Source organism: Cylas formicarius, unplaced genomic scaffold (assembly GCF_029955315.1).
Source record: "Cylas formicarius isolate icCylForm1 unplaced genomic scaffold, icCylForm1.1 PGA_scaffold_7__23_contigs__length_41026272, whole genome shotgun sequence".
NCBI lineage: Eukaryota > Metazoa > Arthropoda > Insecta > Coleoptera > Brentidae > Cylas > Cylas formicarius.
Genome location: NW_026844352.1, coordinates 11,316,407 through 11,337,625, shown reverse-complemented (window position 1 = coordinate 11,337,625; position 21,219 = coordinate 11,316,407). Strand labels below are relative to the sequence as shown.

Genomic DNA, 21,219 nt, shown 5'->3' with positions numbered 1-21,219 from the left:
CGATTTGCTTCGACAATCTACATACATCTTAGAAAGCAAATTTTGAAATCGCCATATTACGTAGCAACAGGAAAAAATATGGTCTATTTGATTAGGCCAAGGTAAATGAGAATCGCAACTAAAAATCTGGCTACTTCTGGATAGTTTTGTTATTAAATCTAACTAAAAAGCTTTTTTTTAATCTCTGCAAGAAAACACAAGCAACTCCGCATTCAAAATAATATTATTAGATCGACGATAAGATCATCAGCAAACAGATCGATAAATGTCCCTAGAGGTCCTAGCAAACAGCCCTGAGGAACCCCGCTTAAAACCGGCTTCGATTCAGAAATATGGCTAGCTTTACTGCTTGACTTCTATCAATCAAAAAAGCGTTTAACCATTCAAGTGAATACTGATACCGTCGAATGCACGTTGCAAATCAAAAAACACACACAGTGGGTTCTCCGATCTTGATCTAAATTGAGGAGAATATGCTTGTAGAGTGATATGTCAAACGCTTTCCATGAAAATCGAATGGTATATTTGAAAAAAAATTATTTACATAAAAAAATGATGAGGCCCTTCTTGTGAAGCGGAAAAATTATTGCTTTTAAGCACGATTGAAAAGTACCAGCGGAGAAAGAATAATTCCCAAGATATGCTAAGGGCTCAGTGATAAATTCAACCGCATACTTCAACCGGAACTATTCTTCTCAATAATATAATAATAATATCGACAATACTTCTTGTACAATAGACAATATGCAATATACCTGCCTTAAACACTGTTTTTACAACCGATCGTACAAACAAATTCAAAACATGCTATTCTAATCTTTGTATCAGTGATCCAATTAATGTGTCCCTATGTTACCCACACTGTGTTCTCACAACATTTTGAAAATTTAAATTTATAAGTATTTGGCTCGTTCGTAATCCAATTTGTGCGGGGAAAAATTGTGGTGTTGTTTAGACGAATTTATGATAACCGGACAATAATCATAATTTGCCCGCTCTAGGATGAAAATAAAACAAACGATTGCGCCACATATCTATAATAACGAAATGCTGTTTAAGGCGTTTCGGTGGTTCGATAAACGGCCTTATCGCAACGTTATCCCGAAATTTTACGCATCAAGCGAAAAAACGTCCGCGAAAGAGTGAGATATTTTAAAATCGCCATTATCGATGCGGCATAACGAGAAAAACAACGATTATTTTGACTAAAATACGGGACTGATAGTTTTATCGTTTTTCGCACCGATATCGATTATTATACGTAGGACACGTAGGTGTTTCAAGAAACAGACGGCAACACTCAGCTGAAGATTCACATTCAAGAAAAAGAAAAAGTTTACACTGGATCATTGGCCACACGTGTACCGCCCGACGGGTAAACCACCCGTGGAATCTGATGTACCAGCTCTGTAAAATCCTTTGCTGTCTGTGAAATCCTTGAAATCTTGGTAAAATCTTCATTTTTAAGCAATAAACAAATTAATCTAAAAAATCAAAATGTTATATCATCCTCGGTTCGTTTGGAAAATTCAATAGACAGATAATCATGAAGTTTGGAAATTGCTAACTAAATGTGTTAAACATGTCCTTTTCTATGAAAAAAATAAATTAAACCAGAAGAAAGCTGAATGCTGCAATGGGATCTTCTCTCCCTAGTGGTAAGTAAATTTTAAAAATCTATATAAAATAACCCTCTGTACAGTTGTTTAGCGTAGATAAAAATTACGTTCCTATAACTGTTTTGAAAATTCGATAATTAACGAATACCTGATAATTAGATTCTGAACAATTTTGCAAACCGAGATACACACAGACCTTTTCAAAACACCTAGAAAGCATGTCAAGTTATATGCGTAATATCTCTGAAATCATATCATATTTCATGATTCCAATTGGTCAGCTAAGTGAAGAAGTTCAGGGAACACGCACAATGCTACAAAATTTTCTATAAGTCAAAATATGGAGGCCATGATTGGGGCGAGGAGGGGAGAGACATAGTTCTTAACGAGAAAAGAAAAATTATATTGAAAATTATTAATATGAGCAAAAACTGAACACCAATCGAAATTCAACACGGTCCATATAAAATAAAATTTTATGTACTTTGATCTGGTTTCCACATCAACCTTGAGTTGTCCAAATTATCGGTGGGTTTTTTGAAGTGTTTTCCCGTGTACTACTCCATTAATGATATAAATTTATTAAATAATTTGAATCTGAGAAATCACCAAGGCAGCTAAACACTTCTGGTTATCACAATTGAAGCAGATCGTTGCGCAGCGCAACTCAACATTCATACGGCCCCCCTTTTGAAGCCGTAAGCTATGAGCTAAAGAAATGAAGTTGAGCTGACGCAACCAGTGACATTAAAATTTTGTTAGGTGTGCAGAAATAATATTGTTTAATAGCCATGCCAATGCATCTTTAATGCACTCATTAAAGTTCTTTCTACGCCGCTCTGAAGAAATGCTCAAGGAAATATTAATGTAGGGACAACTTCAAAAATTCGATAGTTTTAAAAATTGCAAAGACGGTATTTTATTTGCACACACGCGTTTGTTTAGTGTCTGCAACGACACTCTTTGGGAAAGGAAACTAGTGACTTGCGACCAAGAAATAAATATAAATAAATAAAACTGAATGGGGCTGGAAAAAAACAAAATTCAAATGCCAGTTCTTCCCGTGCCTGTAAAAAGGTATCGGAGAGTCACGCAGCTGTGTGAACGTTTATTTGGGTTGCACAACGATTTACTCTAATTGTTAAAGACAGAATTGTTTATATGCCGTCGAGGTGAACGATTGATTAAATAGTTAATTTCATTAGTCATTTTCCACAGTCTGCAGTAGAGCAGAGTGAAATAGAAGTGAATTTTTTTTAAAGCTCTGAAAGGGAATGTTTTAATTTCCGTAGAATTCGTTAAATCTCAGAGGAATTTCGGTGGATGAACCATGCAGGTGGGATTCACGAGTTCGATTGCGCGTTTAGTAGTAACATTTTCATACTTTTCTTTAAAATACCTAAACTAATTCACAATTTTAAAAATACCTTTATTTTATCTCAGCGACCGTTCTAATTTTCCATATCATTAAAAAGCTTTGACCATTAGCTGAGGCCGATTTTTGATGTAGGTCTGTGAAGAATCGTAAAATCCTCAACGTTTTCATTCATTTTTCTGTTTGTCTAGGAATTTTAAGATTCTTTACAGACCAATGGCATAGTCGGACTATCTTATTGGTGTAAACAGCTTTCACCAAATTGCAACGGAAATTAAAATGAAAAAGTCAATTGATTTGGGTACCTAAAAGAAATAATAAAAAAATATCACTAAAACCACGATCGAACCAGCGACCTACTATTCCCTTAATATTTACAGATCTTCTGGATTCCTTGTGAGTCGGTGGTTGATGAATCGAACTTGCTGACGTTTCGCCAATCATCCCTTTTGCCTCTTCTGAAACTGGCTCGCATTCTACTTTGTACCTGCTTATACGATATATTGTTTGAGGGGTTGGAGCTAAAGGAGGGGCATGAACATTATCTCTGATGACTGATTCCCGTATTGGTGGTAAGTAAAGACCTGAATCGCGGTTAAGATATTCTGTTAGTTTTGCTTATAGATTTCTATAGATTCTCGTATTTTGCGGTGGTAGAAGAAATGATTATATCAAAGAATTTTAAAATTTGATGTTCGATTTCTTGATTGTGTTCGGCAACTGCTGATAAGTTTATTTGTAGTAGTCTTAAGGCTCTTTCATGTTCTTTCAGCCTAGTTGATATTTTTAGTTTGGTCTCTCTGCATATGCACGGAATACTGTAAACTTCTCGTATGTCAAAAGGAAAGAAAATCTCGGAGGGATTCTTTACCATGAGGCCATATAACAAAAGTATCATTAACGTAGCGTTTCCATAATTTTGGTCGAGGGCTTTCTTCTTAAATGCTTCCCTAGATATTATGACTGGTGATAATGGAGAACCGTTATAAGAAAACTACGTTCCAGAACAGCATTGTTCAATTAAGATGAAAAGGTTTGGCTCCAGATTCTCGAATCTTAATATATCTGAAATAATGTTGAGGGTTTCAAGAATAGAGATCAGAATATTCTGTGGAGTCTTGTGTAATAGGTTTTAATTGTTCAATGAAATGAAAGGAATTCAGTACGAAACTATGAGTTTTCCCTGCAAAGGGTCTTAATATAGAAGCTAGAGAATATATTCCTGAAAATAGGTCAAAAGGGTAATCCTGGTTTGTGAATCTTATAGAGTCCGTAGAATAACTTTTTTTCCTGATATTTACTTTTGTGGATGACCACCGTAGCATTCTTTTAGAATTACGATTTCGGGATTAGATTTTAGAGATTTTGGAGCAATGCGTTTAGGCTTTGCAATATTAGATTTAGGAGGTTTGGATTTTTAAAGGATTGTTACGGTTTCAAATCAAATTCAATTAGCTGTTTGAGATGGCAGTTTGTTTAGGGTATGCTCTACATTAGAAATAATTTCCTCTTTTCGGATAATACATAAGGCATGAACGAAGAGTTTGATGGTTTCACTAGTGTAGGCGTTGGGTTTTCAAACTTTTGAATGTGATTCTGGGTAGAAGATGAATGAAGTGTTTCAGCTTTGTCATGAATCATAGTTGAAAGGATATCGAACTCAGATGGGAACAAAATGGAAGCAACTTCAAGATGTAGAGACAGAAGAGTTTCATTGATTTGGTCTATTTCTTTACGAGGATGATGAATTTTTTCTCGAAGTAAAACAAAACTAGATTTACGAAGAATTTTGTAAGCACATTACCCCCTAAAAAAAAATAGGGTAAAAAAAAGTGTACAGAGTAATCTTATCAGTTTCAGTCGGTGATCTTTTAACTTTTTGCTTTTGAGCCTGTGATTTTTTTTCACAGAAAGTAACAGGCTACTGTAACATTATTTACAAAACTTATTATTATTATTCTTCTTGTTGGCTTTTTCAGATTTGAATGGATTATTTGGTGTTCTACAATTTTATTATTATTATTATTATTAAAACGAGTCTACGTATATTGATAAATATTATTTTTTATAGTTGAGTATCTCATTTCAAACACTAAAAGAATCAAATTCCGATAGAATTGCAGTAAAAGATGAATTACCGTGTGCACCATTAGCTCTACGGTTTACCCATCGGCATTATTTACTTTTTTTATCATTTTACTAATTTTTTTATTCGAATTATTGGTGCTGGATTTTTGGCAGAGATTTCGTCCACATTCGCCTGTCGGTGTTGTATTATTGTCATCTATGTATTTTATCTAGCTAAATCGAGTCGAGAACGACGACGCCAAGGCAGCAACGTTGGCTTTCTGTGATGTGCGTACGTGCAGTGGCTGCGGGCACTTTTAATTCCCGGGAAACGGCCGATTACGTGTAAGTAGGATGTCCGCCCTATGACGGACGCGGGACGCGGAGAGCGAGACGGGCGTCGACGGTTTTACGCAAAAAATAGAGTTGGTGCCCACGGAGACCATATATACGCGGCGCCGATGCGATTTCTCTCTACGATTCTATGAAGTTTGTTCCAACAAGCATCCTTTGAATTATTTTGAATCGTAACTGCTGTGCTTCGAACCATGCGCGAGTATACGTCAGTTTTCTAACGGTGCCGAGCCAATCAGAGGGTATCAATCTGAATCGAAGGACCTTTCGTTTAACATCGAATATAATGGTATCCTTTTAAACGCATTTTTTTTGCCCGATTGTCGACATCGATAGAATCCATTAGATTTTTGTTGATATAGCCGAGCGGCCGGGTTTTATCTTTAAATGGAACAGAAAATATTATTCCTTTTACTTGATATTTCTAGGTTACGATCTAAATGTTTTTTTTTCAAGAATAACCTGCCTTGCCTTTTGTAAACTGGAATTTTCAAGTGTCTCAATTAAAACTCCACCTACAAAAACATTGCTCTCAAAAATCTAGTTTCAACATCTGAAAGGTCCATTATCTACTATATCATCTATCCTATAACTAAATAAACATTTAAATACTTTTTTCTAATCCCGTCTGTAAAATACCTAATTGCACACCGATCAAGCGTGCGGGAAACGTCACTTTACCACTTCAGTTTCGTTTCCCACGAATCCGAGCCACTTCGGACATTTTGGGGATTTTAGTATAGTATAGTGCTGGCACCACGTTCAATGAGAGTCAATAAACATTGTTTATAACTTCCTTAGTCTCAATAGAATACATAGAATAGCACATATTTTGCATGATTCGCACACTATTCAGCACACGCTGTATTACACACGAAATAAGAATGATTACTAATAAACTTAAACTATACCAAACCAAAGAATATTAAACACAGGTAGGTATAAAATTATTTTCTATTACGGACCACAATTTCACCTGAATTTAAATTCAACTTTAGGTAATAATCTTGTTGTTGTTGTGTGTATGTTAATGACCACCCTTGGATAATCCAACTGAAAAGCAATTGGTTACTTTCTTATATCTATGAACAGACCATACCCAAAAGCGTTTTAACGGTAGAAGCTTTGCAAAAGTCGCGTTTTCACATAAAACCAATTCTACTAATTTGAAAACTATACAGGAACGGATCTAAAGCAATAGGCTCAATTATCGATTTGATTGTTGTGTGAAACATAATGAATACCCGCAATGAAGATAATCATGCGAGAAATGGGAGGTAGCACGTTTTTTGATTTCAACTACTTTTTTGTCCCTCCTTTCTCTAAAGTTGGTAATTCTACTTTCCATAGAATGTACGTTTGTGAATAACATTAATATCAGCTTTCAAAAAATTGGGACAAATTCATAAGTGAGCAGCGAAAACGAGTTAAGTTTCGGCGCTTACTCCCACTATTCATATGTTTTTAAAAAAAATCTTTTAAATTGGGACATGTCCGGCTTTTAGTATACATGCAAATTTAAATTTAATTTAATAGTTTCCGAACGCTTCTTACAAAAAGAATAGATGAAATCTTAAGAATATGCTAATATACTAAGTGGAGATGTTTGGATTTCAATGGGCACTTCTCAAGTGTCTGTACAAAACAAACACCGAACCTCTCACTCATACCAGCGTCGCGTATTTTTTAGAGACAACTTGGAGGCGTAAAAACTAATACTTTAAGCAGCAGACAGGCAATGATATGAGGAATACGCTAAATTCACCCTAAATTGCAAAATTAAATGACGAAACAGCTAGTTCCAAGCTACTGGATGCGCGTCGATTTTGTCTTTGTACCATAATAACAAACCAAAATGATCCCAAGTTTCGTCTGGTAGACCAAAAATGACGATTTTTGGACTGATCGAAAATTACTGGTAGTATAGTTTTATCTCGTCGCGCATCTGCATTATAAAAAACAATCTCCTCTGAATCTGCCTATTCACGACCCGCGGGGTTAACATATGAGAGACACGCTACACAGAAGCCTTCGTAATCGGCACGTCTCTGTTTTTTTTTATTAAACGTCCTTTATTTGGGCTCGGACTCGGCGTTAGACTGTTTACCATACCATCTGCGATAATTCGTAATCTTTTCAGTTGGTGCGTGTATGAAAAAGGAGTGGGAAAGAGAAAGAGGGAACTGTCTGTACGCGCACATACATATTTACCATGGGACCTCGAAATTCTACATATGGTTTTGCGCTTATCCCGACGCGACTCCGACGTGCACATCTGTTGTGTTCGGGATCGCAACCAAATATTGTTTAACTTTAGATTAAGTCGCGATCCTTCGGAAGGTGACTGTAAATCAAAATCCGGAACGCTCAAGGTTTTGCACGTTATCCCGCGTTTTACGTCGCTTCCTTAAAATCTAACGTGTAAAATTATAAAAACACTTCGCAATTAATGTTTTATTTCGTCTATTATTTCATTCTTATTATTACTCAAGCTGTATGCGGAATATTAGGGCCAAAATATAAGGTTCTCAAAAAAGTTTGTGTGAAGTCCTGTTATTAGATTTCTTTAATACAGATTGTGCTTAAAATGTTAAAGTTAAAAGTTATTTTACACACGGAACAGAATTATAAGTGTCTGTTTCAATAGGTTTTTTCAAAATTTATTTTTGAGTGTTGTCAAAATATCACCTATTTTATTTAATCCGAACGTCAAAGGAACTTTTTTGCTGTGGCAAATTCTATGTTTATATGAGAATCGAACGCGGAAAGCAAGAAATAGTCTTTTCGCCCACTTGCGATGGATCGAATTATATAATGAGGAATTTGAAGATTCCTTCCTACGCAGGAATCTGCGCGGCATTCTAAGAAGAAGAATCTAATTTTAATTTCTTAAATAGTATTTAAATGTATGTCACGAAAGTTACAGCAGAATGTAATAATATACCAAATTTTATTTCCCAATTTTAAAAACTTCTTATCTTATACAGGGTAACCAAAATCTAACGACACATATTTTTCAACTTACAAGTGAATGTACTTTTTAATTACTTTAATTAATCAAATGGTGTTAGCCGAGGGATAAATCACGCGTGGAAACTGGTGAACCAGCTGAGTGAAATCTGTGAAATTTTTATTAAGCAAATTTAAATAATAAACCAATTAAAATTTAAAAATGTATGTAATTATTAAATGAATGTTTTTAAGTTATTTGTAGATTGGCGTCGGAAGTATGACATTTAGTTGACTTTTTCTATAAAGAAACTTATCCAATTAAAATTATAAAGATAAATAATTTAATATAGAAAAAACTGTCCTATTTAAAATAACTGCAGTTGCCCATGTTCTAAAAAGATCACGGATGGACCGTCGACTACAATATAACCTCATATTATGTATACATCTAAGGAAACATACACGATGTACTCATAAAAGTACAAGAAAAGAAAAATCTGAAGAAAAAGCAAAAAAATTACGGGACCGAATTATGAAAAAAAATTCCATGTCCATATTAAAAAATTTTGGATTTATTTATTAGTTTAATTTGTCTTCTTGACTCTACGTATTTTTAAAAAGACGTTTTGAAATAGCGTATTTCTTTATATAATTTTAATTTTTATTAATTTATGAATATAATATATTTATTTTACATTTTTCAAAACGAGTTAAATTCGTAGATATTATTTAAAAATCCATAAAAATGTCTGTGAAATATGAAATCCATGAAATCTAAATCTATGGTTGCGTGACACCAAGTGTACCAGTTTTGAATCTTGATTTGACTGTCAGCTAACTCTTAATGTTTTGCAATAATTATTTTTTATAATTATTGAAATTTATGTATTATTGTTATGATATTATTTACAATTAATAAAAAGAGAAGCGTATTCGCGTTTTCCAATAGGAATAGGCTATAGCAGCAATATTCTGAGTTGTTCTTGAGCGACGTGCACGGTTTTTATTCTTCACATCACTAACTTGTCTAAACAGTTCGAATATTTTCACCAATTTCTGAATGGCGGACTGACAAGTTTTACGAACCGTCGCTGCTAAATTTTCACCATTTTTGTAGTAAATTTTAATAATTGAAGAGGGTATCGTTCCAGTTTTATTAATGGCGTTTCTACCTGCCAAATGTCAAAAAAATATAGCTTCAAAGTGACACCTACAGAAATAGTGGGCTAGTGAAAATAACACCTCTTTTTGGAAAACCGTTTATGATTTTTATACTTGAAAAATGTCTTTAACCTACAGTTTAATGTTTACAGTTAGTTTTGATTAGTTAGTTGACGTTATTAATTAATTTTTCAAATCCCTATCTATTATAATTCTTATTATCCATCTTATTGTTTATAGTACCTATGCACTTGTTGCAACCGTTAGTATTTAAACATGCTCCAAGTTATAACTCTTAATAACAGAATTTTACCAACATCATGTTGAAATAAAGTATCAGCGAAAGTGATCAGTTATAAAATATCTAATAATAATATCATTTATGGAATTTAGGAGAAACCTCCACTAAAAGAAGTAAGGTTGCTTACAAAAAAGCATGAAAGAAAGAATTAGATACACTACATGAAAAAAAAACAAACAGTAATTGCAAGAGTACATATAGATCTAAGTATTAACCACAAGTTCCGAATTTCTCAAGTTTTATGATTGATTAATTGATTGATTTCGCCATCTCAACAAATACAACTTCGATACTTTTAACACTATTGAGCCAACCCCAATAGGATGAAAGAAATTTTTTAAAATTACCAAAATACGATTTTTTCTACTCACCTCTGTAAAATACCCTATTATACACCAATATAGCGTGCGTAAAGTCCCATTTTACAACGTCAATATAATTTCCCACTGATTCGAGCCACTTCGGACATTTCCGGGATATTACCGCACGGGTTGGGCGGCAATCGGATGTTTCCGGAGATATTAGCGCAAGGCTTGAATTTTGACGTTTGTCAATTCGGACGGTCCTTTCAGTGAATGTATTCGTGTTGTTTTGCGAAAATGTACCCAAAAACTAACGGTTGTAAAAAAAGTATAGTATGCAACAAGTTATGCCAAATAAACTCGTCACTCAAATGCCGTTTACCAGATAATATACCATTACGCATCTCAAAAGTGATACTTTTTGAAAATCTTGTATTATAGCCGTAATATTCATTACCGCCGGAAAACTACGCAGCAAGCGACAATTCGAAACCGAAAGCCGGCGATAAACATCGACGAATTTCGGCCGCAAAGGGGGGGAGGGAGAAAAACAAAAGCCGCAGCTCGATTGTCATTCACCGTCGTTCATTTCCGGCCTGGACACATAAGATGGTAGCCGATTTCCGTCCTGCCCGCATCCGCACGACTTACAGGCCGGTTTCCGGTCCCCCAAAGGAAGTATCTCTCACTCACTCTCTATTTCACATAAACTCACACATGCTAATAAAGCGGGCGTTTTAATAGATTTAAGTCGTTCTTATGACAAAAGGACGAGATCGTTCTATAAGAATATTATGTCCAGGATTTTTTTTAATGCAAAAGCAGTATTTTGAGTTACATTTAATATGTTACATTTTCAAGTAAAAATAAAAAAAAACAAACGAAAACATCAGTAAATACGGTAAAAAAAAATCCAATTTAAATTAAACAGCTAAAAACGGGGAGAAGAAAATTTGTGAAATAATGAGATATTATCTTCATGCAAAAAGAAACACAAAAGTAAAAAACTACAAATGTACTATAGCTCTTACATACAGTAATAAAACTTTCTGACTTCTAACTGAATGCTCTAATGTTACCCACATTTTTTATGGAGATTTTTTTATAACACTTCACGGCATTCCAACTAAAAAACCTCTTAAACGAAACTGTTTGATGATGGGGAACGCGATACAAACAACCATATCGGGTTAAATTCCTATGACGGGTGCAAGATTTTATTACCTTAATAATTAAATAGGAAGAATCTTTGATAAATTGGTTAAGGCTTTCGCGGCCCGTTGATAAGCTATTATCTTCATTCGGGTTTAAAGGCCGTCGTCGATTGGAATTACTTCCTAGGAAGTAATTCCAATCGACGACGGCCTTTAAACCCGAATGAAGATAATAGCTTAGGAAGAATCTTTATTTTTTGTGAGTTTATATAAAAAACAGCTGAAGCCATAGCGCACATTTTTGAGTCAAATTTCGCAAGCCAGAATTCTTCAGGCTATCTGATACAAGATAATTAAATCTCAAACTAGAGTCAACAAGAAAACCCAAATTATTACAATGCGATGACAATATTTTTTCCTCATTTCAAAAAAATTACTTTATTGCTTTTTACAAAACTTCTTGCTTAGTCGTTTCGCCAATCATCCCGTTGGCTTCTTCAGAGCTTGACTGAAACTGCCTGGTATTTTACTCTGTACCTGCTTATATATTATTTGAGGGGGGGGGGGGGGGCGTTAATGAGAGGTATAAACACCGTCTCGGATGACTGATTCCCAAATTGGTGACAGGGAGAGGGAAACCTGAGTAGCGGTTAAGATTGTTAGGTTGTTTATAGATTTCTATAGACTCTCGGATTTTTCGTTGGTAGAAGAATTGATTGCATTGTAAGAATTTTAGTTTTACCGAATAAAATTTTACGTCCAGTTTCATGAGTGACGGCAACAGCTGATGAGTTTATTTGTCTTAGTCATCAGTCATAATGTAGTAGAATAAGGCATGTATGACATAGTCCGAGAGGTTAAATTGGTAAAATCACCTGCTTCTTTTGTTTTTGCAATACAAATATTAAAAATAATCAATTAAATAAGTACCTGAAAGGTAATTAAAGAAAAGCTTTAATAATGGTTTTCAAAACTCAGTAGTAATAGAACATAATTTGTCGATCTTCTTTTTGGTAAGGCGTTGGGTTAAATGCGGTTCATACGCACATGCATGTTTAACTACTTTTGCTAAAACAAGTTTTGATCTTGTTTCCGAACTGGTATTGGTTTTTCATCGTTCTTATTATTGGGAACTTGTTAAAAAAAAAACAACATTGTTTTACATTAAATGGTTCATTCTCGATTCGTTTTACAAAAGAAACAAAACAAAATATTATATGTTCGATAAATAGTGAGCAACTAGGCCGATAAATGAGGCATTTGAAACGCACGATAAATGGGACTTTCACATTTTACAATATATTGAAAATAATTGTTTACTTAATTTTAGTAGATTACAGGCAAAGAAAAATAGTTATTCTATAGTTAGATATTTCCCCGATTTCACAAAGATTTCACGGATTTCATTGAAAAAATAATTTTTAGGTTGGAAAATTTTTGTGTTCGCCGACAGTAAAACATTAATAAATATACGGATTATACATAAAAAATCAGTATTTGAAAACGTCTTCTCGAAACAGTATAAGTATTTAATAAATAACAAATTTTATAATATCTAAAACTTTCAAAGCGGGCATAAATATATAATATTTGAAATTTCTTTCCAAATTTAGCGACAGTTCCAGTTACAACTTACATTAAGTATTTTTCTGGACATCTCACCAAAAAAGTTCTTTTAATTTTATATGCTAAATTATGCTTATGACGTCACACTTTGAACGCAATCTACAAATAATTAAAAAATAGTTACGTAATTACATATTGACATTTTTTAAAGTTTAATATGTGATTACGAAAAGGTGTTTTATGATTTCACAGATTTTACGAATTTCTCAACTATTTCACGAATTTCACAGATTTAACAGAGCCTTGGTTCATCAGATTTCACACGTGATTTACCCCTCGAATATATTAACGAAGAGCGGCAATGGTGCACCAAATTTCACAAAACCATAACATTTCTCAGATTTTACACCAGATTTCACAAGTCTGTAAATCAGTTTACGGATATCACCGATTTTGAAAAATAATTTTTAGGTTATATGGAAAAAAAATTATTCCGTGGTAATTATAAATGTTTTTGGCGAAAAGTAAATTTTATATATTTCCAAAACGGGCATAAAAACATTTTAATTTTTTGTCTTGTCAACTTTAATTAAGTAATGTTTTTAATTCATTCAATTGGGAATTGTTATCATTATTATTACAACATAATTATTATATAAGCTAATGATAAAAAATACAATTAAAACTAAATAGAAAAAAAACTATCAAATTCATATCGGAAATGGAAATTTTAGTTAGGTGAATACTTCAAAAACTCCAAATGAAACATATCACCATCAATAAAGTCCGTTTAATTTTATAATACTTATTATTATGTAGCACTCTTGTAGTTACACCTATTTGCCAAAATTGATTAGGGTGCAACCAAACGTCACACCTCAACTGAAAAATAGTTATTTAACTACATATTGGCACTGTTTTTTAGATAAATCTGTTAATTATTTAAAGGTGATTTAATTAATAAACAATGCTCAAAACTCTAGCAAAATTTCATAAATGCATTCTGATTTCACAGTACACCAGATTTTACGGGGGATTTACCCTTCGGACATTTCCCAAGTGTCGCATAGGTGGGAACCGAAAGGGAACGCGCAAAGGCTCGTTTTCGGTCAGACATTACGGAATACCCTGTACATTATCTGGCTGGGTGTGTTCCGTATTTAAATCTGCCACCGAAGTTCGTTCAACTTTAGACGACGTGCGTGGCGAACGGCAAAAACTCGATATCAAGTGGCCTGTTTCCGTTTGACGGAGCGGGACGAAGCGGGGTTTATCTCATTCACGACTGCCGCTGTGCGCAAAACTTTAGGCTCTACTATATCCCCAATCCGCGCATCGACAGTTACCTAACATACACCCGTTTCTTTTTTCGTCAAATTACGAAAAAAAAAAATTATTGGCACCGCAGTGTAGCCTCTTTGCAGCACCTAAAACTTATATCGTCCAGTTCAGATTTAAAGAAATATTTTCAAATTGACACCATATTATTGAAATTATACAGAACTGTATTTCAAAGCCATAGCTAATAATCAAATTATTATATATTATTATTATTATTTAAAAATACAATGAAATTAATATTTATTTATTTACATTGTGCGTTATGAAGCCTTCGCCTCGTCCTGAGAACTAAATATTTTTTAATGAGATTTCCCGAATCGCTAAGTATGGTAATTCTTTGAATAATTTATTATAAAATGCACATTATTATTAAATAATGGTAGATAACACCCTACAATTTTGACTAGCCAATGAAGAAGCGATCAATTAACCAGGCCCAACACTAAGTGTGGCCAAAACATTTTTTTTGAAAAAATCTTTATTAGTTACGGTATCAAGCACATTCTAAATCTAGGCTACATCCGAGGCTATATCTAAATATCCGACAAAGGCGAAAAAAAATATACTGCTGGCAAATGAGCAACATAATATACTATCACTAACATAACAATATTAATATTGGTATTAATAAAACCGTAATCAGAAACTGTAAAAAGTACTTTAGCAGTATCCATATATCTGTATACATATAGAAACGGATTGCAAAAACTCAAATTTTATTACAAGAGTTGCACATGAACTTTCACAATAACCCATAATTAATAAAATATTTATAATTAGTCTTGGCTAACACTTAACAGATTTTTTAAAATTAATTAAATAAAGTGTGATTTAAACAACTAACAAATTCGTTAGACGAAGATGCATTTTTTATATTTTCTGGTAATTCATTCAATTCCGAAGAAGCCCGGAAAACTGGATTATAGAGTTCTAACCAATATACTGTGCTCTGGAATCATAACAAAGATAAGATTTGATTTATATTTTTGTGTCTTTTTTTATAACTCTGTATATTATATTTACATATTCTACTTAAAAGTAGAGCACCCAATCAACCCTCTGTCTAGATTCTCCGTGTGCCAGTCTGCCATATATAAAGATAATTTTAATATTTTGTTTTGGAGGATTTGCTTGGTCTTGGAATTAGTCGGACTATAATTTCTCCATACAGGAAAGTGGGATAAAAAAAAATAACAGTAGGCATTCACTCTATAGCGAGCAGTTAGATCATTTAGAAATCTACTGTATAGTTCGCTCAAAGATATACCGCTTTTACGACATAATCCGGTATTTAACTTTGGTAAATATTTATGAAGGTCTAACCGCAGGCCTACCTGGTTTTCTCTTTGCAACCCTCAATCAATAGTTTCGCAATGACATTCCAGAACCGTACTTCGGTACTTCGTGCATATAAATGCTGAAAACTGTCGGATTTGTGTAGGGTTTCATCGGTGAAAATCCTCGATTATTATTAGTTCATGCAGCGAAAAATCCATCCTTTAAAATGTTTATTATAAATATAAATGAAGGAGTAAATTTGGCTATAAAACAATGTTTATTAACTAATAGAAATTTCAAGAATTTTGAATATTTGGATATTATAATTTTTGGGTGCTAATCCAAAAGTTTGCTGACAGCTGGCGAGTATTCGTCCCTTTTCATCGCAAAAGATTCGTTTCTCGTTTCATATTAATTGTCCGTCAAAAAACAATAGACCATGTGTCTCCATAGCAATAGGTCCGTCCATGTTGGCCGCCGTCAACCGCCTTTTTTTATGCGTCCACATCTGGTTTCACCGGAAGCGCGCCGGACTTGCGTTATCGACAGACGCACCCATTGTACAAGCGCCTTTATTTCGATCCAAATAAGGTTAATTATATGGGGAAGGTTTGTTATAAAAAAATGAGAGACATTTCGGGCGTGAAATCTGGTATATCAGGTCTATCAAATCAGTGACATCTTTGTATTATCTGTGAAATCTGTGAAATGTTCAAAAAATTAGTGAAATATCTGTAATCATAAAGTATTTCTAAGATTTTGTTGTATTTTTGATTTTTCATTTTCTAAAGGGATTAGAGGCGAAATTCTTTACGGGCGCCTTGCGTTATGAGCGATAGGGTGTGTGGGACTCCCTGAAAAGATGTGCGATCCAGGTTTGAATACTAAAACACTCACACAATCATCCCTCATGTTATAACGTATTTTTCTTTACCTTTGCTGGAAATATTTTATTGAATTGATATGTTTTGAGATCCAGGGTGTCGAAGTATTTATAAAAAATCGCCTTTTTATTGATAGGTAGAAAAAATCCTTGTACACCGCCGCTATTTTTAAGATTAGGCAAATCAAAATTCAGATTGTTTTGCCTCTCTAAGTTTTTTCGGTAACCTGATTTGTTTTTGAAAAGAAAAATAAAACCCATTTCCTGCATATTCCTGGACATTAACCATCCGAACAAAAATCTTTTTAAACTTTATTAAAATGAGCGCCATGCTAAAACAAATAAACAATTGGGTATCTTGTTTTTGTAGGAGGACAAAAATTTTTTTAATAAAAATCTGGTCAAAAATTAATCAATTAATTAATTAATTCTAATCTACTTGACTACTGCAAGTAAACAATAAAACATCGTATAATAATAAACAAATTAAAGTGAAAAAATATACATACACTTTTTTTTTCATTTCAGTTTCCTAAAACTGAAGGGAAAAAAATATAAAGACTAAATTTTGAAAAAAAAAATTTTGGGTCCGTTTTGAAAATATATGGCTATAATTCTTTTGGCACGTTTTTTTAAAAACACATCTGTTTCAAAAAAAAAGTTCATATAAATTTATAAAAGTAGGCCCGGAAATGCTGGGCTTCCAAGACACGGCTGTTAAATATTTAAGAAAAAAAAACGACTCTTGTAGCAGAGTGCGAAAATCTTTACGACGTAGACCACGTGTCCTGTTCCATAAAAGTCAAAAAATGACAATGTTCGCGGATTGATAACGATGTGCAAAGCGGCCCTTTACTATATAATAAATTAATCATATATATAATATATTTTTTACGAGATTTTTTTATATTAAACAAAGCGTATCACTTATTTTTGAACAAATTTAAGTACATATACATGTTTTTACGTTTGAAGAAAAGAAATTGTTTGGAACTCGGAACGGTAATACCTATTTTGGTGATATCGACTATTTAGTACTCGATCAGCAAAGTTTAAATGCGTATCTTGGAAACGAAGCATTTCCGGACTTTCCTTTTTTTTGGACGACGAATTTCCGGCCGAGCGTTGACGCATATATTTTGAAACAGTCTGTAAACGTAGAATGAGAAACAGAAACAGATCTGAATCTTTCGGACCCTAAGCCTCAAACGTGTTTACAAATACAGAATCCGAAACCCGTTATCACCCAAAATATTTTTGGATAGGTGCTTATCTTATTTATTCTATATCGCCTTCACCAAATTCCACAAGTCAAACTTACAATCTATAAATATTTTCATTGACTGCCCAGTTCAATCCGAATTGACAAATTTCGGAGGTTAGAGGTGAACTTGTTTATCGCGAATGACAACCCGGTTATGTAACATATTTATTCTGTCTAATTTCAAAAATGCGGCAAATTTACGGAAAAAGTTACAGACGAGTCATTTAACTAAATATATTATAAATGAAAGAGAACAACCTGCAACCTTCCGTTTTGAAGAGAAGTAATGACAATAACCAAAACTGAGAATAAGCTCAACTCGATGACATCTTTAACGAAAGTTGACCAATTATGTCGCTCTAATTAAACATGCACAGCGACTACGCTGTTTATATCGGGAAAAATTAATATTTAAACTCGACGCAACTCAAAAATAAACGGAGATAATAATATCGTTAAAACAAATTTCATACTTAAACGAATAGGTATACGAGGGTTATTTTTAAATCGAAATAAAATATGAAACGCTCCAAAACGGTGACGTCTTTTAAACGGTCACACACGCACAAACATATTGCACCTCTCAGTCACCGAATGGTCGCGATTTGTTTACCAATCTCGTGCCAACGTTACCGTCTATGCAGACACGGTCCACTTACCTTTGGCGTCTTCGCTCGCTGCAACGAATTTCCAATTCAAATATTCGCCATTAACGAAACGTCCGGCTTTCCACAGGTACCAAAACGCACACTGCACTTAAATTTAACGGGGTTGTCGACACTCTAACCTTGTACCGGGGCGGTTTTCCGGACCGATCAACTGTTGCTCGCAGCCCGCGCACAAATAGCGGCGGCCATGTTAGATGGCTCCCCGTAAAATTTCGAGTTTCTCCGTCGTTGTGACGCGAACGGTCCGATTTTTCGATCCCGGAACCCGTCGAAAACGAAATTGCGACGCTCAATTCGCAAAAATGTCCGCTTGCCGTTGAGAAAAACCCGTGAAAATTACTTACCAGTTGCCGATCGGATCGGTTCCATCGGCCTTCTGCGCTGCGCGCGACAACGTTGCCGGATGTCGACGTTGCCGCTTCGATTGCGATATTTGAATGAGAGCGTGATTGGAATTGAATGCTTTTTTTAGTAGACGTATTTTTATTCAATTAATTCGTAGTTATTTGTCGCCGAGTAGCGAAGCTGCATTTCCGAGTTACGGGTGAGACGGATCGCGTTGTGGTTTGCTTTTGGCGATAATGAGGATTAAATATAAATAATAAATATAATAAATAATAAATAATTGCTTATCGTTAGATTATTAATAACCAGTTAAGCATTAAATTGGGAATAAACCCAACTGAACGAAAAATCTTTACTAAAAATAGCCCCGGCGTAAAATTGCACCAATCAACCTCGAACAATTACCTCTTCCGAAGTAAAAAAATTGTTTAAAACTGCCGTCCGTTATTAAAACGCTGACGCGGCAACGTCGATTAAACACAATATGAATTCCGACTCGTGCGCAGTCGCGGGATATTGGCCTCGCCCGCCTGAATGTTGTGGTCTTTTTAAGGCACAGTTGCCGGCTCGACCCAAATTACGCGATTATCGTAAAACATTATATCAGCGGAGAACATTTTTTTTGCGCATTTACAACCGCCCAACGCGGTTCTGCGGCCGGTCAAGCGAAAAAAAAGTGCGGATACTCCATCCACGTTGGGGATTTCGAGTAGCGGCCCCCAAAATGGAACGCCACCGACGTCGTCCAGTTGGTTTCGTGGAGGATCGGGCAACGCGGCGCGGAACTTCCTTCTCCTCGCCCCGCGTTGCGAGCACCATTCATTTCCATTCATCGTCCGCCGCTTCCACATACGGAATTGGAAGGACGCTCGATCGAATGAATGAAATGATTGCTGGCGAAACGCTTTCTCGTAACTTATAATATGGCCTGGCAAATTTCAACTTGCGACGCTTTCCGATCGCTTTCGAACGTCCGAATGAAAATTCGAAGGCTGGGTAATAGAGTGGCGCGAGCGATACTTTTTTTTTTACGGAGCCACTCGGTTTTCGGACGTGTGGAGTTTATTAGTTTTACGATTGAGAGAACTGTTGGGAGTAAGGCGCGGGCTAGTAGTAGTACTATGGGCCGCTATGTTGTGCAAAAAAAATAACTTTGCCCGTTATCACCATTGCGAGTGTCCGACGAATTCTCCTGCTAACCGCCGGTATCCAGGTGCAGAGTTTCGTAGTCGTTGCTTATTTTTAAACGTCCACACAATGCGTAAATAGATAAAAGTAATTTACTTATCAACAGGATGTGACATCGACTAGATTTCGGTAAACAGGATATTATTGTTTATGTTAATGATTAACTCGTTATAGTTACGTATGTCGTTTTAAATTTCGTTTCTATTCATTCTATCGAACAAGCAATTTAATATTTTTGACAGCTCAGGATATTTTTTCGCAACGGCACGCAAGATGGGATCGTCTTTTGCGAAAAATGGAATAATAATAATTAATATGATTTTACTATTCCTAGCTTAACCTACAATATACTAATTATTTCACAATTAAATTAGAACAAAAATGTTCAAATTTTCACAGTTATTTTATGGGTTGTGACAGCTGTTTAGGCAACACCGTGTCTTTATCAAATACAAAATACGACACCATTCCGACATCTATATATGTATATATAAATAGGTAGTAATACATTCTTAATTACAGGTGTAGGGTTATAAATTCGAATTGAACAAGGGAGGCGCATTTAAATCCAATTGGTCATTAAGTAATAGATTCGAATTTCTCATTTTTTTTTTGCTTCATTTTGCTTTTGGATTCATTTTTTAAAATATCAAAAATATCGTTAAACTTGTGCATTTTTCAATTTAAATGAATTGCATGGTTAGAATCCGAACTTTTATTCTTTAACGCTCTTTTCTGTTCGTTAATGCGTTTCTTAAATGTTCTACCGATATAAATTTTAGGACATTATCCACATTACAACTTTTGGACTCCGGAATTTTGATTTTTTCGTGATTTAGTTTTATTTTCCTCTGCTATTTTTAGTTTTAAAATCAATCTTAAGACCAAATTTAGATACATGTTTCGAAATTTTCTTGCTAGGTTCTCCTATGTATTTTATTGTTTTATAAATTTTGGTTTCGGTGTTTAATATGGGATAGATAGAGTTCAAACTTATTATCAAAGAGAGGTCGGGTCGTAACCATTGTGAAATGTTATTTGTTTTATAATATTTAATACTTTTTCAAAATTTTCTGTGGAAAGTGGTATTTTAAGTAGTCTGTTGATAAAAGAATTAAAGGCAGCCATTTTGTGTGTGTGAGGTTGATTTGGGTTATTATGTATTACTGTGTCCGCGTGTGAGGGTTTATCGTAAACGGAAAATCTAAGTTCTTCTGTAATTTAGTTATAATTAATTCCAGAAAGTTCAAAGAGTCATCTAGTTCCGTCTCTATGGTAAATTTTATACGGTTATGTATGGAGTTAATATAATTCAAGAAGGACTGCAGTTGTCTTTCCGTTTCGGTGAAAGCAATATACAAATACCATACATCCAAAGAAATCTTTTATCACAGGGTGTTT

At 34.4% G+C, this 21,219-nt stretch overlaps 1 protein-coding gene across 2 annotated transcripts in view; it reads right to left on the bottom strand.

The window, feature by feature from the left end:
* Positions 1-18,713, bottom strand: part of LOC132704766 (protein sprouty) — a 79,554-nt gene extending 60,841 nt beyond the window's left edge. The window contains exon 1 of one of the 2 annotated variants that reach the window (XM_060674997.1): positions 18,277-18,713. The gene's annotated coding sequence lies outside the window, so the exon portion shown is untranslated. The remainder of the gene's footprint in view (positions 1-18,276) is intronic. The other variant, XM_060674995.1, reaches the window with a different exon arrangement.
* Between the last annotated feature and the right edge of the window lie 2,506 nt (positions 18,714-21,219).